Raw genomic sequence first — 16115 nt, 5'->3', positions numbered from 1 at the left:
GTATTATTTGTCCTTTGTTCTTAATTCTGAAAACAGCATTCATATAAAATGCTACATAAATGCCAGATGTTTCATTGTAATTAGAAATGCAAATTGTGCATTTCATTGGAAGTATAGAACTTTCTGTTTTAATAGTATGAAATTCTTTATTGTAATATGGAATTCTTCATTGTTTCCATGTTGTTTTCTTTACTTTCTAAAATACCACAGCATGGATTGGTAATGCTTTTTCTTTTTAGCAACTATTTTTGAAAAGGAAATATTGCCTGTTAGTGTTTGAAATCTGTAAACTTCTTAGAATGTACTTTATCAGAGCTTTTCTTATACTTTGTTTTCATCTGGAACTAAATGGGCTAAAGAAATTTTTTAGGATTGTTTGCTCATAGAATTGGAATTGGTTTTCATCCTTGGCTTTAGTCATCTACAATAAGTAATGATAAATACAGATGCATTTTTGTGTTGTCAGTTGTTTTGTATGAAGCATTGTTTTTTTTAATTTCTCTTTAGAAGTTAAATATTGGTCTTGCATGTATGATCAGATTTTTCTAAAAGATGGTATTAATTTGTTTGTTCGTAAAAGCGTGTGGCTGATGTCTTATTTACTAATGAATGATATCTGCACGGCATTAATGTGACTGTTGGTATCTGCCTCTTTTGAAGGGAGTCTGTCCATTAGCTTTCATATTTCTGTTGGTTATCTCATTGGAAGAGTGGTCAGTTGTCAAGATCTTTGTATCAGATTAATAATTGGTCACAGAATATTTCAACTACAGAAAAAAGAATACTGGCACTAGAGAGGTATCAGTACCCTTTCCTGGGAAATATGTGCATCTGTATGAGTGAAAAATAATTTGTTCAGCTAAGTTACTGTTGCTAAGTTTGTATTGAAACCTACTGAGCTCAGACTGAGGTGGGAAAATCCTTGAGAAATTGGTGATTATGACCCAGTTTTGTGGCTGACAACGCAGAACTTACTTGGGTGTGGTAGGAGTTCATTATAACCCAAGGAAGTGGTGCACGTTTGCCAAAGGCCGGTCACTCTCTTGTATAAGAAATAGATGCAAGTAGTGTGGATTTAGGCATTGTAACCCTACACCTTACATTATTTTGTGATAGTGGTGAGATTCAAGCCCTGTCTGACAACTTAAGTTAGTAACATCAGTACAGGATTTAAAGCCCATACCTCTGTATATTGACTTTTTCATTCAGGTTTCCCTTCTCCATGACAACCTATCAAAAATATGTGAAGCTGTTAACCTTTTCAATTATGTTCCCTTCTGTCTCAAGTTTCAGCTTCTTCTGATTCCTCCATTTCCTGCCATGACAACTAACTTGTCTATACTCCATTTCTTTCTGTGCGCCTCCAGTTTTGCTTTACATTTCAGTATTTTACTGAGGTTCCTGTTCAGGGTACGCTTGTGATGCCTCATATTTATTCCCTGCAAACTGTTTGCTAAAGTAGTCCATCAGTGTGAACAACAATGGGCTCAGAACTGAGAGAAGGTCAAAACTAGAATCAATGGGTTTGCAGTCAGCTAGCACAGAATGCCTTGGGTAGTGTGTGTGATCGAAGAATACCAAAGAAGCTGAAAAGTACAGTATATTTGAGTTTCCTACTTTGTATCCTTCAGAAAATGCATGCTAACATGAATCCTGTTTTTCAACTAATGTTCTAAGCATGTAAAGAGATGGTCCAGGGACCTGTTACCAGTACAGTCAGAAGAGAGAAACAAATTTTCACTGTTTGCTGGTCAGAAAAGGCAGATTTGTCTGCCTAGCTCGAGACCAGGCCTTAAGTTAAGCAGGGTGTCCTTAACATTTGTTAAGATTAAGTCTCACCATAATAGTGCTTAACTGATTTGTCTTTTTCCAGATACGGGAGCATAATCACTACGCTCCATACAGTACGAAATATTTGGGATTGCTTTATATCTTGCACCAAACTGACAGAGTAATGTAAGGGAAGAGCCTACAAAGACTGAAATTAGTTTTATTGATAACTGAGGCAAGATTAGCTGAAGCCAACAATAAGAAATTAAAAAGCAGAATCTGTTGAGAAATTAATACTTGTGACAATGTAATACACTAATTCAGGGCTGGCAAAGATTAACTGGTAAATCATTAACTGCAGACCTAAGGCTTGAGATCTGTAGGATTCCTAGATGTATCACTAACTCTAGGAAGTTTAGAAGATTTGCATAGAAATGTCTTCAGAAATTCTTCTGTATGCCAGGTATACTGTATAAAATGTTTCCAGGGTAGACTAGACATGGTGGAGATGCAGTTGCAACCAGTGAGAAGATTGATAGCATATATTTTGAAATTATTCTAAACCATGTAAATTATGGGAGGACATAGAATTTGATAACTGAGATGTTGGGATATGAATGGTCAGCGCAATTAGATTTTTATTTAAATTGGATAGGCACTCTTGAGCAACCCAGAATCATCCACTCCTTCATAAGCCTGCAACTTTTGGTAGCTAAAATGATTTTTACTAAAAATTGAAAATGCACAGATGAGCACGAGCTGCGGGGAACTCGCAGATCTTATGAACAACTAAAAGATCAATAAATACAGTCACAAGATACTAAAGCAAGTAATTTATCCAAGCGTGAATGGGCAACATCGGATTTAGATGTCATGAGAGCATTTCAGGTAAGGACCCAAGAATAGGCATGTTTCTTTTTTCTAGTTATTAACTGACTTTTAAGGTAGAATCTATTACAAGATTTTCAAAGGTGTTGGATACTAGGTTGATCTTACACTTAAATGGTTTAGAAAATTTTAGATTTCTAGAACTAAATGTTATAAAATGTGAACCGTGGTGTTAGACTGGATCTGATGTATTAAGAAAAGCTGTAATTGTACACCTAATTTTTGACTAAGCCTACCATGCATATAGATATTTTTTGTCATAAGTGAAGTATTTGAAAAAAATATTTATTGATCTAAGCAAGACCTTTTGAAAATGTTAACAGATCCTGCTGTCAAAGCTGGGAGCAAACATTATTCTGGTTAGGTGACTACCTCCACAACACGACCTGTAAAGTCCAAGCAGACAGCATAGTAACTTAGGAGGCTAGTTTTACTATTGCTTTCCTCAAGGATCAGTTCTTGGGCCTGTTGTTTTCCCCTGTTTATTAATATAGTTACCCCATTATTTCTGAATCCGCTATCACTCTTTGACTTCCAGGGTGGCTGCACACTGAGTAATAGAGTAATTTTGGCTCTCTCAGTATGAAAACAAAAGCTCAGAAGAGTGAACCAGTGAATTTGTCTTTTTGGGTAAATTTCAATTACTGGCTAGTAAGTGCGCTGCCTGGATTCCAGCAAAAAAGAAATTTAGAGAACCTTAAAGAAGATCAACCAGAAAGGATGAGGAGAAAACACTGACTGGGAAGAAGCTCCAGATATGGTGCAATATGTGACTTTCAGTAATCTAGAGGCAAAATAATTCATATGTGCTCAGAGCTGATTAAAAGAAAAAAACATTGAATGAGTATATCAACTCAAAAACAAAAGACTGGAAAAAATGGAAGAATCTTTAAACAGGTATTCAGATAAGCTGATAAAACTGCAAAAAATCAGAAATGATCAAAAAGGCTGGCTGATTATGAGACTGCTCAAGAAGAGCTGTTAAAAAATTGTAGAACTAGAGGACAGTGCACATAGGGAAAACCTGAGGTTTTCTGCTGTACCATAGAAACTGTAGTGAACAGACTGTTAATTTTATGAAAGCACAAATAAGCAACTGGACTGGTATTCCACAGCAGTTGTTAACTGAAAAAGCACATTATGTGTATGCTCCCAACATGACCATGAGAAAGCAGCCAAGACCTCTAGTAGGAAAAATGCAATCCTACCAGTAGAAAGACTTGATTCTGATAAAACTGAGGCAGAAGGACCACTAAAAGTTGTAGACAGTAGAGAGTTTGTGGAGAATGATTAACTGTGTACCAGGCAGAAAAGAAATACATTTCTTCCAGCAGTGAGTGAATGTCAGGAAGTAGGTGTGAAATTCAAGCTGTTGTATCCAACTTTCTTCAGAATATTCTTTCCTGGAGGTCATTGAATTTTTTTAATGCAGAGCATATTTAGGAGGAAATACAAAATTTGTCCAACCAAAAGTGAGCTATCAAAACAGGAAGAAACTCTTCGTATTGTTCTAATGATGAAGCTCATAGAGAGACTATGCTAGTGAAACATTTTCTAGTCTAGAGACTGGATTTGGGAGATGGAAATCAAAAAAAAAACTCAGAAATTAATGAATAAATGTGAAATTACAAAGCATCAGTCATATTTGTGAAATATGCCAGAAAAGGAGAACCTGGAAATATTCGACTTTTTTTTTACTTTTGGACTCCAAAGCATATGGCCTTTTTCATGTCATTAGTGCTTGGAAGAACATTAAGGAGAGGGGAATAGGAAGGAGAGACGCAACTTTAAGTAAAACAATTTTTTGTTCTTGACAGTAGTTTTATAAAGCATGACATGTATTGCATGTTGTGTAGTAAAGCATTTTCGGTTATTGTGCGTTATACAGTAAAGAGGTGCCTTATTTCCTCCTTTCTTTCTTTCTTATTGTTTAATTTTAAGAAATGTAGGCACTGCAGTGTAAAAAGAGAAGAAAGCCTGAAAAAAAGCATGTTTAAGATAATAGGCTATAAATCTTCAGTTGTTAAGGTGGGAGGTTGTAAAAGTATACAGAGCATGATATAAATAAAACTGATGTGCTTTTTTACTTTTGCATTGGGGGATGCATGGACTCCACCCTTTGGCATGATCTAACAACAAGTTTTAAGTGGAAACAAGTAAATGAAAGAACACTGAAAGTAATGTTAAGTTTTCCTTTAGCAAGTAAATATTTACAGTGCAACATGAGAAGTTTGTATCTGAAGGCAGCTGTGCATCTGTTTCTCATGTCTCTATGGAGACAGTCTGATAAGGGGCATTAAAACCAAATATGTTTTCTTTAAATGGCTAAGAGATAATGTTTTCTAAAAGCATTCAAGCTGCTTTCTACATCTGGGAGAGGAATAAAGGTAAGACAAACCAGACGGCATTTAGTGCAAGTAGAAGCACAGGCTGTACCATAATGCGTCTTAACATGGATAACCTTTATTATTACTTACTTAAAGCCTGTGAATGTATTTGTCAGTCTGGGGCACATTTCCCTATTAGAAGGGTTAAACGTCATTATTTGAAGATGTTGCATGTTTGTATTAATAGGTTGTGGGTGTGCATTTGTGCGAGGGTTTTCATTAAAATGTTTTGCAAGCTGTTGTGACATAAATTCAGTGGATATGACAGTAAACAATTATATAAAAGGTCAACTTGCCTAGCATTGGTGTATGTATGTAGCACAGAGTGAAACTAGACATTTACAAAACTATTATACATAATAATTGGGAATAATAACTTATCATAATGGCAGCACTTACTATATTATCTTCCATTGTGAACTGTCTCACAGGTGTATACAAAAATAGAGAGTAGTGAACTATATTAAGAAATGCAGAGTACAAATAGCTATGCTACAGGAGACAAATTTGGAAAGAATTGAGTATGTGCATTTGATAAAGAAAGGAGTTCAGGGTGGACATTCAGCAGAGTATCTGGGACAAAGGAACAGGGGAGTATGTGTATTAATTGCTACAGGAGCTCCAGTAGTGATAGAAGAGGAAAGAAAGATGATGGTAGATTTGTAGTATTAAATGGCTACTGGCAAAGGGGAGGATGATGCTGACTTATATTTATATTCCACCTAAAACTGCTGCAGTGGAGCTTAAGAAGATCCTTGGAGAAATAATTATCTTTCAGTGGGGAGCATTACTTTTAGGTGTTGATTGGAATTTGATTTGTAACTGTGAGGATGTATCTGGGGAGTGTATAAGAGAAAACTCAACAACAGTGGGTAGATTTATGAAGACGTTTATGAAAATATTTGGTATGTAAGATGTGAATTCAGTAATAGCTTATAGAGAATTTGCATATTGTTCCCCAATGTACAAAAACTGGGCTAGGCATAAATTTTATTTCACAGGAGCAAGTGCATTTAATTGAAAGTTTTGATAAGCATCCAATAACTGTTTCAGATCGAGTGCCAATAATTAAAATAAAAATGCTGGGTAATAAAATAAAACATGAGACACTGGTGCTTCCCTGTCTATTTGTTAAATAGAGAGGAATGTAAGGAATGGGTAATGGAAGGTATTTGTACTCTATTAGGGTAGATAGAAAGAATTACAGAATTTATAGCTACTGAGTATGATAAAATAAAAGTGGAGTTTAAAAATAAGGTAGAAATAAAAAAAGAGAGAGATGGTTAAGTAATAGACATTACTTGGGCTGAAAAAAGGTACAGAGTGCTAAAGAGAAAATAAGGGAGTATCTGGATTAATATGCATGAGTTGAGAAAGATTGCAGTTAAGCAACATTTTTTTGACAATTCCAGTGTACAAAAACAAGCATGATGACTTAGGAGACAGAATGTTGAGAGGGTTGTCGCCCAACTTCGGAACCTATAACAAGAAAAATAACCGGAGATCTTGTAGAGGTTTTAAGGATATTCTAAAAATTTTATGAAAATTTGTATAAAGGAGAGAAATGTGGAAATGAAGAAAGAGTACAAATGGAAATATGGAATATTTTAATTATGCCAAGTTTAGAGGTAGACAAGGCTCAACTAACAGGTAAGATAAGAGGTGATGAGATAAAAATAGTGATGTATAATCAGCCTCCAGGAAAGTCTGCAGGAACAGATGTTATTTCTATGGAAGTTTAGAAGTTAGGAGGGAAGAAAGTGATTGTTTAACAGTATTTTAAAAGGAAGGGAAGCATCAACATCTTGGAAGAAAGCTGTGGCAGCTGTGTTACCTATAAATGACAAAGATCATTCAGATCTATCTTCGTATAGACCCATTTCAGTTTTAAACCAGAATTATAAAATGTTTATTTCTAAACTAGCTAAAAGAATTTGCCAAAATTGGTAGGTATGGATCAGTGTGGTTTTGTGGGGGACAGGCAAACATTTGACAACATTAATAAAATGACGAAAGTTTGTATAAAGCAGAGAAATTTCAAGATCAAGAAAAGGTGCAAATGGAAATGTTTATGGAAGAATTAAATATGCCAAGGTTAGTGTTAGATGAGGCTCAGTTACTAATAGGACAGGAGGAGATGAGATAAAAATGGTGATGTATAACCAATCAACAGTTAAGTCCCCAGGAATATATGGCATTCTTGTGGAATTCTGGGAGCTAGGCGGGGGAAAATTGATAAAGATCTGGAAGGTTTTGTTTAACAGTATTTTAAGAGGAGGAGAAACACCAACATTCCTGGAAGAACATGGTGGTGGCTGTAATACCTAAGGAAGGTAAAGACCCGTGAGATCCAGCTTCATAGAGGCTATCTCAATCCTAAACTATGATTATAAAGTGTTTGTCTGTTCTCCTTAAGGAGAATAAAAGTAACCATGCAGAATATTATATTCATAAAGTAGCAGAAAGTGTTCTAAGAATTAAGCCAACACAGGAATGGAGATAGGAGATTCTGCTGATAGAAGTTACTGCAGTTAAGGATACAGATGGCTGGCAAGAGGTGGATGGAATTTATTGGAGAAAATTGGTAAAAGAACCAATGTATTTGGAGCAAATAATTAGAAAGGGAAAGGTAATAGATGGTAACAGGCCAAGAATTTATTTGGACTGCAGGATAGAGATTTCCTTCCCTGTCGAGCATTGATAGTATAGGCAAAGAGAAAGTAATAGAGGATCCTAAACAAAAGACTAGCACTAGTAGACTTTTTTAGTAGAATCTAAAACAGATGCTGCTGTTAAAAATGAATAATTAGTAGAGCAAATGAAATATTACATAATGACTATAAGAATCAATTGTAGGATGTTAGAAAGAATTGGGAAGAGAAACTGGATAAGGAATTTACAAAGAAACAATGGGGAGATATATGTTTGTCTCCCAAATATGCAGCACAGTCTAGAAGATCTATGACCTTGACTTGGAGGTGCATACATAGTTATTTTTATACCCCAAGTAGACTCCAAAGAATTGTTCCTCAGGTAGACAGCAAATGTTGGAGGTATGATGGGGAAGAAAGAAGAAATTGGTAATATATTTTTCGGGGAGTGTAATGAGTTGGCAGACTTTAAAGATTCCCTGCACACTGCTCTTTCAGAGATGCTTGGTGAGCAAACTGATGTAATTAAGGAAATTATTTTTTGAGGTGTGATACGGGATTGGAATTGCCTACACACAGTAAGGCCTTGCTGAGTGTAATTATGGTGACTGCCAAAAAAGTAATTTACTAGAAAATGGAAATCTAAGTCTAAAGCAACTTTACTAGAAGTAGTGAATATAGTAAGGTAGATAAAACAACTGGAATTGGGATTTTTAGAAAAGGGTAGGAGCAAATTACATAGGAAAAATGGGAATTGTAGAAGCAATACATGCAGAGAAGGAATGAAGTTTAAAAGAAGGGAGGATTTGAATGAGCTATGTAATGTTTGACTGGCAGTGACTGGATAGATTGTAAGTAATATATACTGTTTTGCAACTGCAGTTATATCAATATGGTTTGTGACGTGTGTTTGCATCTGGAATTATGTCAGTGTGGTTGTTTTCATTTATATAAATGTATGATTGTCTGTCATACTTGATAATTTAATAAAGATGTTTCTTGTTTAAAAAACACTAATAAGCAGTGTTGATCCAGAGGGAAAAAAAATGTAAGAAAATGCCTGAGTATTTTTGATGCCGAGAAAGCATTTGACAGAGTAAGATGGGATTTTGAGTAGGCCATTGGATGTATTTGCTTTTCCTGTACAGTAATAATGTTAATTAGAAGGATGTATGAAGGATGGGAGGCAAGAAGTGAAGTGGGAGTGTTCTTCTCTGATTAGCTGTGTTTAAACAAAGGAACTAGGCAGGGGTATCCTCTTTCTCCTATTTATTTGCTTTATATTTAGAGCCATTGGCAAAGAAAACAAAGGACTCAGAAATAAGGATGTAATAGGTATGACCGTTAAGAAAAGTTGGCTTTATTTGCAGATATTTTGTACCTGATGAATCCAGAAAAGAACATCTTAGTGTTGTGGAACATTTTGAGACAGTTTCAAGTTTTTTCGAGATATAAAATTAGTAAAGATAAAACAAAGACTGTAACTGTAAATTATGTATCCACACACAAATTGGTTCAGCGATACTCATTTATGGGGATATGATAAGCTGAAATATTTAAGAGTATAGATTAAAAGGGCTTCTGCTATGACAGCTAAGGATATTTGGGAAGAGAGTAAGCAAAGGATAAAACAAAATGTTGAGAATCTGGAAACTCTTATGGATATGAATAGTAAGATTCAAGCAGTGAAAACATTTTTAGTCCCTTTAGTCTTTTATATGGGCCAGCATACTTTTATCAACCTGAGGAGGGGTTATGGACAATAATTAATAAAAAAAATGAAGGAATTTATCTGAGGGGGAAAGAGTTAAGTGGCATACGTTGATCCTTCCAATAGAACAGGGTGGTTTAGTTTTACCTGATTTGAAGGGATAGTTTAGAGCTACACAGTTAAGGCTTATATATATAACACAAGCAGAAGATTATAATTTAAAGTGGAAAGAGATGAAGAAGTAATTGGGAAGTTCAAGAAACAGTGAAAGAGTGGAATTTTGGATGCAGATCCTCAATGAGAAGGACAGTAACCATACAGAATATTATATTCCTAAAGTATTCTAAGAGCTAAGCCAGTATGAGAATAGAGAAAGGAGATTTTACCAATAGGGATAACTGCAAGTGGGGGTTCAGAAAATAGGCAAGAGGGCCTGGAACTTAGTAGAAAAAACTGGCAATGGAACCAAGATATTGGGAGCAAGTACCTCAAGCAGGAAAAATTAAGAGTGGGATGAGGCAAAGAAGACATTTCAATTTCAGGCTAGAAACTGACTTCCCCTGAGAGGGCTTGATCTCAACATACAGCAGAGAGAAAGAGATAGGGGAATTTTAAGTGAAAGATGTGCTCTGGTAGAGTTTTTAGTTGAATCATGAGCAGAGGCTGCTATTAAAAAAGGGGGAATTAGCAGTGCATAGAAAATTTTGCATGAGAGCTATAAGAAGAGGAGGTTAGAAAAGAGTGGGAAGAAATACCAGAAAATCATTTTACAAGAAAATAATAGGAAGACATGTATAGGTCCCAAGTATGCAGTCAAGTCCAGAAGGTTTAGGATCTTTGCTTTGAAGCATTTGCATAGGTATTTTTATACCTCAAGCAGACTTCAAAGAATTTTTCCTCAGGTAGATAGCAACTATGGAGATGTGATGTAGAAGAAATAAGTATCTGAAGACATAGGTTTTGGGAGGGTAATGAGTTGACAGATTTTTAAAAATTCCTTAGAGTCCTCTTGCAGAAATATTGGGTGAACAAAAAGCTGTAAGGAAGGAAACAGTTTAAGCTAGGGCACAGGATCTGAATTCTCTAGACAAAGTAAGATCTTGTTAAGTTTAATTCTGTTGACTGCCAAAAAGGCAATTAGTAGAGGATGGAAATCAAAGTCTACACCAACTGTAATTCAGGTATTGAATATTAGAAAAGAAATAAAAGAACTAGAAAAGGGATCTCTAGAAAAGGGAAGGAGCAAATTACATGGAAGTGAATGGAAATCATGGGAATAATCGATGCATAATGTTCAAGTGGAGGAGTGAGGTTTAAGGAAAGGCAGGAATTCAATTTTTGTAATGTTGGACTCATATTAGCAAAGAAAATCAGGAGGAACTTTGGTAATGTGGTGAAAGGTCAGGGGATGAGGCTGTCTAGATTGAGTAGAGAGATGAAAGTTTTTGAGTATGGGATGAAGACTCTGACAAGTGAATTTGTATGAAGAGGGTACAAGGAGAGTGAAATAGCCTCTAGATTAGGTCACCCGCCTAAGGGGTAGTAGAGCGAGACCATATTATTCATTGAATATGGGGGAAGATTTGAGGTCTGGAGAATCAATAACAGCCAAAAGATGAGTTAATATAGTGACGTCATACACTAATGATATAAGGAAGGTAAAGTCAGTGGTAGAGAAACATTGGCCCATCTTAATGACAGATGATAAGATTAGGAGTGTGGTGGGGTATACACCTGGTTTCCAATATAGGAATCGGAAGAATCTGAAGAGGATGTTGTGTTACCCCAAACGTGAATCTATGGAGACTATTTGAGGGGCCACACCCATGTGGACATTGTAACTGGTGTAGTTATGTGAAGTGTAGTAGTAAATTCACACACCCGTCTACAGGCAGAGAATATAACTTTAAGACTGCAGCAGACTGTACATCAGAGTATATCATATGTTTAGCACAATGTGAATTCTACCAATATTTTTATGTAGGGATGACCACACGTATGTTAAGGGATAGGATTAAAGAGCATGTTAATAGCCTGAGGGCAAAATATTCGGTTAGTGCCCTATCCAGATATGACTTGACCAATAATATGGTACATAAGTATCGGTTTATGGTTATTGAAAAAGTATGTCTAGGTGATAGAATGGGAGATGTTATGAATAAGGTAGAGAGTAGGGAGCTTAAATGGTTCCTCAGACTCAGAACAGATAGAGGGGATATGGCTTAAATACAAAGATTTCAGTTAAGCCTATCCTGGATGCTCGGGTGGTTAGAAGTTGAGATGACTTTTGGAATGAAATATGGAGTTAGGTAGTTAGCATTAGTCATGAATATATATAATTATACATTCGGTATTGAATTATATTATTTGATGAAATGCTACATATGTATTCCCCTTTATATGTTTTTATAATCACATATATTTTATTATTGTAAGAAGGTTTTACTTTGCACATACATACAAGTATATATTTTCTAGTTGGATGTAATTTACTAGTGGATTATTATGTCTGTTATTTTACTGGGCTGTCTTTTTTAAAAAGCTTGCGGTTTATTAGCTGGATGATGTGTGCTGTATAAGGGAGCATGCCCTTGGTTAACCAGGAACAAGGAAGTGATATCATAAGCAACAGATGTGATGAATTTGTGTAATGTGAGTAATTTAGTTTGTATTTAATTTTGATGTTGTGCTGCTATCATTACTATGGCCTGCGGAAGCCACCAGGAAGGTGGTGAAAGCGCTTACCTTGTTTTATGAAATAAACAGTATGTTTTTAGTGCCGTACAGCTTACAACCGTTTTGTTATTTTGGTTTTTGCATAATACTAACAGTTTGTGGTCCTACGTTAGCCTGCTCTGTGCTTTTCTGCAATTTTCTTACATTCTGCTTCCCTCTAGATCATCATTTTTCTGTCAAAGTTGCTGGATGTTTACCTACCCTCCACAAAAGCACATTGGTCCATATCAGTCAATTTTGGCACCACCTTTGCCATTCTTTTAGCCTTTATAGACTTAAATACTTTTTATATTCATTGTTTAGAATCTAAATGTGCATATATGAAGTAGATCTGATGGGTCTTTACCATCTTTAGGTATTACAGCTACCACAACTTTCTTCCAGGATGCTGGTACTTCTTTTTCTTTTAAAATACTGTTAAACAACACCTTCTAGATTTTTGTCAGTTTTTCCCTCCTAGCTACCAAATTTCCACAGGAATACCATATATTTCTGGAGACTTTCCTGTAGTTTGGTTATACATCATTTTTATCTCATCTCTTCCTATCCTAACTGTTAGTAAATAAACCTCATCTAACTCTAATCTTGGCATGTTTATTTGTTCCATAAACATTTCCATTTGTACTTTTTTCTTGATTTTCACATTTCTGTGGTTTATGTAAATTTTCATAAAATATCCAAAATATTTCTAATACCTCTGCGACGTATCTCGTTATTTTCCTTGTTATATGCTCCCTAAGCTTGGCAACAATCCTTTCTAGTTTCTGTTGCCTGAGCCATTGTGCTAAAAGCTTTTGTGCTCTGGAGGTTTTATCCAAAACCAGTTATTTACTAGGAGCCTTTCTAAACTCATGCATATTATCCAGGTAATCCCTTATTTTCTCTTTAATATTCTGCAGTTATGCATCCTCTTGCTCTGAGAGATTCTCCCTATTCTGTAATTCATTGACTTTTGTCAGTCCATCTTGGTTGCTTTCTTATGGCCAGGTTTGGAGTGCACACTCGATGTGCCCTTTCAGTTAACAAATTCTGCTGTGGAACACCAATCCAATTGCTTACATAAAATTAATACAGTCTGTTCCCTTCCAGTTTTTCTAGTTCACCAGAAAATCTCAGGCTTTCTCTGCACGCTGTATCTGTTAAAACAATTTCATCCTCCTCTGTATCAAGAACAGTTAAATCCTCCTTTTACTCACTATATGCAGCCACGAAGAAGCCCTTATTCTCACCCATCCCCACTTCACCTTTACCATAGATAAAAGAAGTTTAGCAAAATACTCCCCTCTCACTGGAATTGATTCCCACATAGTCTTCAGAAACAAATTTCTGCAAAGAATTTATGATAATATTCTGACTGCCTCCGAGAGATAAAGGCTTATGAACCACATTCACCATGTACTAATTGGTAATAGAAGCCTAGGCATACTGAATTAAATTTGTTCTTAGAGATGCTTATGATTAAAGCCAACCTCTGTAAATGTTAAAAGCATTTTGATTGCTTTGTAAATTTTATTGGTAGTTAACGTGTGCTCATACGGCTCCATTATGATGAAAGGATTCTGTGTGCTTGCTTGTTTTGTATATTCTGTTTTCATTTATATATGTATGCATGTTGCTTATTTTATCATGCCCTAATTTCTACTGTAACTTTTATTTTTTGTTTTCAAGTCATGGCTGGAAAGATTCATGGACCATTCCACCAGACCCATTCAACATAGGTCAACAGTCCTGTTGAAGAGGTAGGATGGGGTTGTCTGAGAAGCAAGTGATGGTCCTACGCTACATGGCTTGCTTCTCTCCTGAGCCACTTGTAGGTCAAGGAAAGAAATGTTAGGACTGTATACAAAAATAAATTAATCAGTGTATCATTGCTGCCTGCAGGATGTCTGCGCCACGATTGACTTTTATCCTGTATGGACAAGTGGGCTTAGATGGAGGGGTGTCGTAGCTTAGAAAACATAAACCAGGAACCTAGGCATTTTGGCTATATTCTCAGGAGGTGTATCTTACAGCATTTAGATCCTTTTCCTGAAAGCTTTTCTAAGAGACCAGGTGTACTCTGCTTCACAAAGTAGCTGTAGAGCCTTTCCTTCCTTTTGGAGAAAGGCGTATAGCTTTTATTCTTGCTGTTCCTTGGGAAGAAGTGGAAAGGAGACTACCATGTTACACTAGACTTCACTTAATTCATTGAGCACGTCCTATGTGTCACGTTTTAGGTAGTGACCAAATGTTGCTCCCCTGCTGTTGCAGGATGCCTGCATTAAGTCACTGGACTTGAAGGATGCCTTTGGAACATCACTGTGTGCAGTTCACATAGGAGGTTTCTTTGGTTCACTCTGGCTCGGCTCAATTTCAGAACATTGCAGTATATCTTTTGTAGTGCAGTGGTTATGAAACTTCAACTTTTCTTCAGGTTTAAAGTGAGTGATAAAACTGACAAAATCACATTTCCATGAAGCATGTTAAGAACATTTTTTCTAGGTGGCAAGCCTCATTGGGGAGGGTGGACCTGTCTCCTGAAAACAGAAACACTTCTGGTTACGTTTATTATTTCCATGGTCTGTTTGTTATAGGGAAAAAGTCCACTTGGAAAGAATCACTGCCTTTATGCAAATAGAAATCTTGTAGTAAAGTCTAAGAGCAAAGCATTTAAGGATTGGGAGTCACTTATTTAGACTTCATCTTGATAGGGTTTACACTCAAAATGTGGGGTAATGGTTAACCAAGTTATTAGCCACAGAGGCACAGCCCTTTAAGGACATTGATAAGTTCCCATGTATATAGCTGATTGGCTCCTCATGACCCATTTGGACTCCTTGGGAGAATGTAATGTTATATCTGACAGCAGTTCCTATTGTAAATGTCAATGATTTGGAAGATCTGTAAATGAATAGAAATGTAGAGATATAACATGCAGTTCACAATCAAGTGGGTAAGTTGAAAAAACTGTCCAAAACTGCAGCTACAACTATGAATATTGTCATCTTTTAGGTTTGGAATACAATACTCATTAAGGAATTGGTCTCAGTGTCTTCGTTCTTAATGGACAAAAGGTACATTATTAATGCTACAGTAAAGGAAATGCTGATTTAAAATTAGTTAAGCCAAATATTCTAGAAGCAGCAGAAGACTGCTAGATTCATAGGCTGGAAGCTGTAAAATGAAAGCCAAGGGAAAGATTATAGCTTGAAGTTGATAAAACAGTTGAGCTAAGACCCTATGTTGCGGTGAAGATGGAAAGCTGTATAGAAGGAATCATATTTGTACAACAATAATTTCAAGCATGGAGAGCATCCAGATTTGTCCTAACCAGTACCATCACAAGAACAGATTATTACAGCTGTGAGTTTAAGAACAGCAGAGAGAAACTCCTCAAGACATGTCTCTAAGAAAAGTTGTGCCAGGATAGAAAATTTACCTCAGGACTACCCTGCTTTACTACTAATAGACAGATGCAGCAGATGCAGCTTATAAATGCTTTATCCAATGCATGGGCCCCCTCAAGTTGTGTATGGTATGATCCCAGTTATTCTCATTAGGAGTAATATAGAATTATAGACCATGGGGATGGTAAGGCCAATCTAACACCAACCAGAGTAAGTTAATTCAACACCAAAAGTGAAATTGGCTAGCCTTTAAAATGGCCTGGCAGGACAGCCTAGTACTAGCCTGTGAATATCCTAGAAGTAAAGTAACATGTCCAGAGAGAGCATCCTACGGAATCCAGATTTAAAATACCATTGAAGGATTCAGGCAGATATAGATATACTAAGAAACATAAAAAAATAAAATTACCAAGATATGCAAGCAGTAACTAGAACAGTGTGGGGCAAAGATACCCAGATACTTCTGTAGTCATGGAGACAAGTGGACTGATGAAATCCTAAGCGTATCTGAATATAGTACTCGTACAGGTATCATATGAACTGCAGAAGAAGCTGGCAGTTATAAGTACTTTACCTTGCTGTGTGA

At 36.1% G+C, this 16115-nt stretch overlaps 1 protein-coding gene across 1 annotated transcript in view; it reads left to right on the top strand.

Moving 5' to 3' along the window:
* The window catches only part of LOC122796951 (DNA repair-scaffolding protein-like), a 1499749-nt gene that overhangs the window by 516353 nt on the left and 967281 nt on the right, over positions 1–16115 (top strand). The window lies entirely within an intron of this gene.

The sequence above is a fragment of the Protopterus annectens genome, chromosome 3.part0 (assembly GCF_019279795.1).
Source record: "Protopterus annectens isolate FY-2018-M chromosome 3.part0, PAN1.0, whole genome shotgun sequence".
NCBI classification, from domain to species: Eukaryota; Metazoa; Chordata; order Ceratodontiformes; family Protopteridae; genus Protopterus; species Protopterus annectens.
The sequence above is the reverse complement of the archived record's forward strand: the minus strand, read 5'-3'. Positions and strand labels throughout refer to the sequence as shown.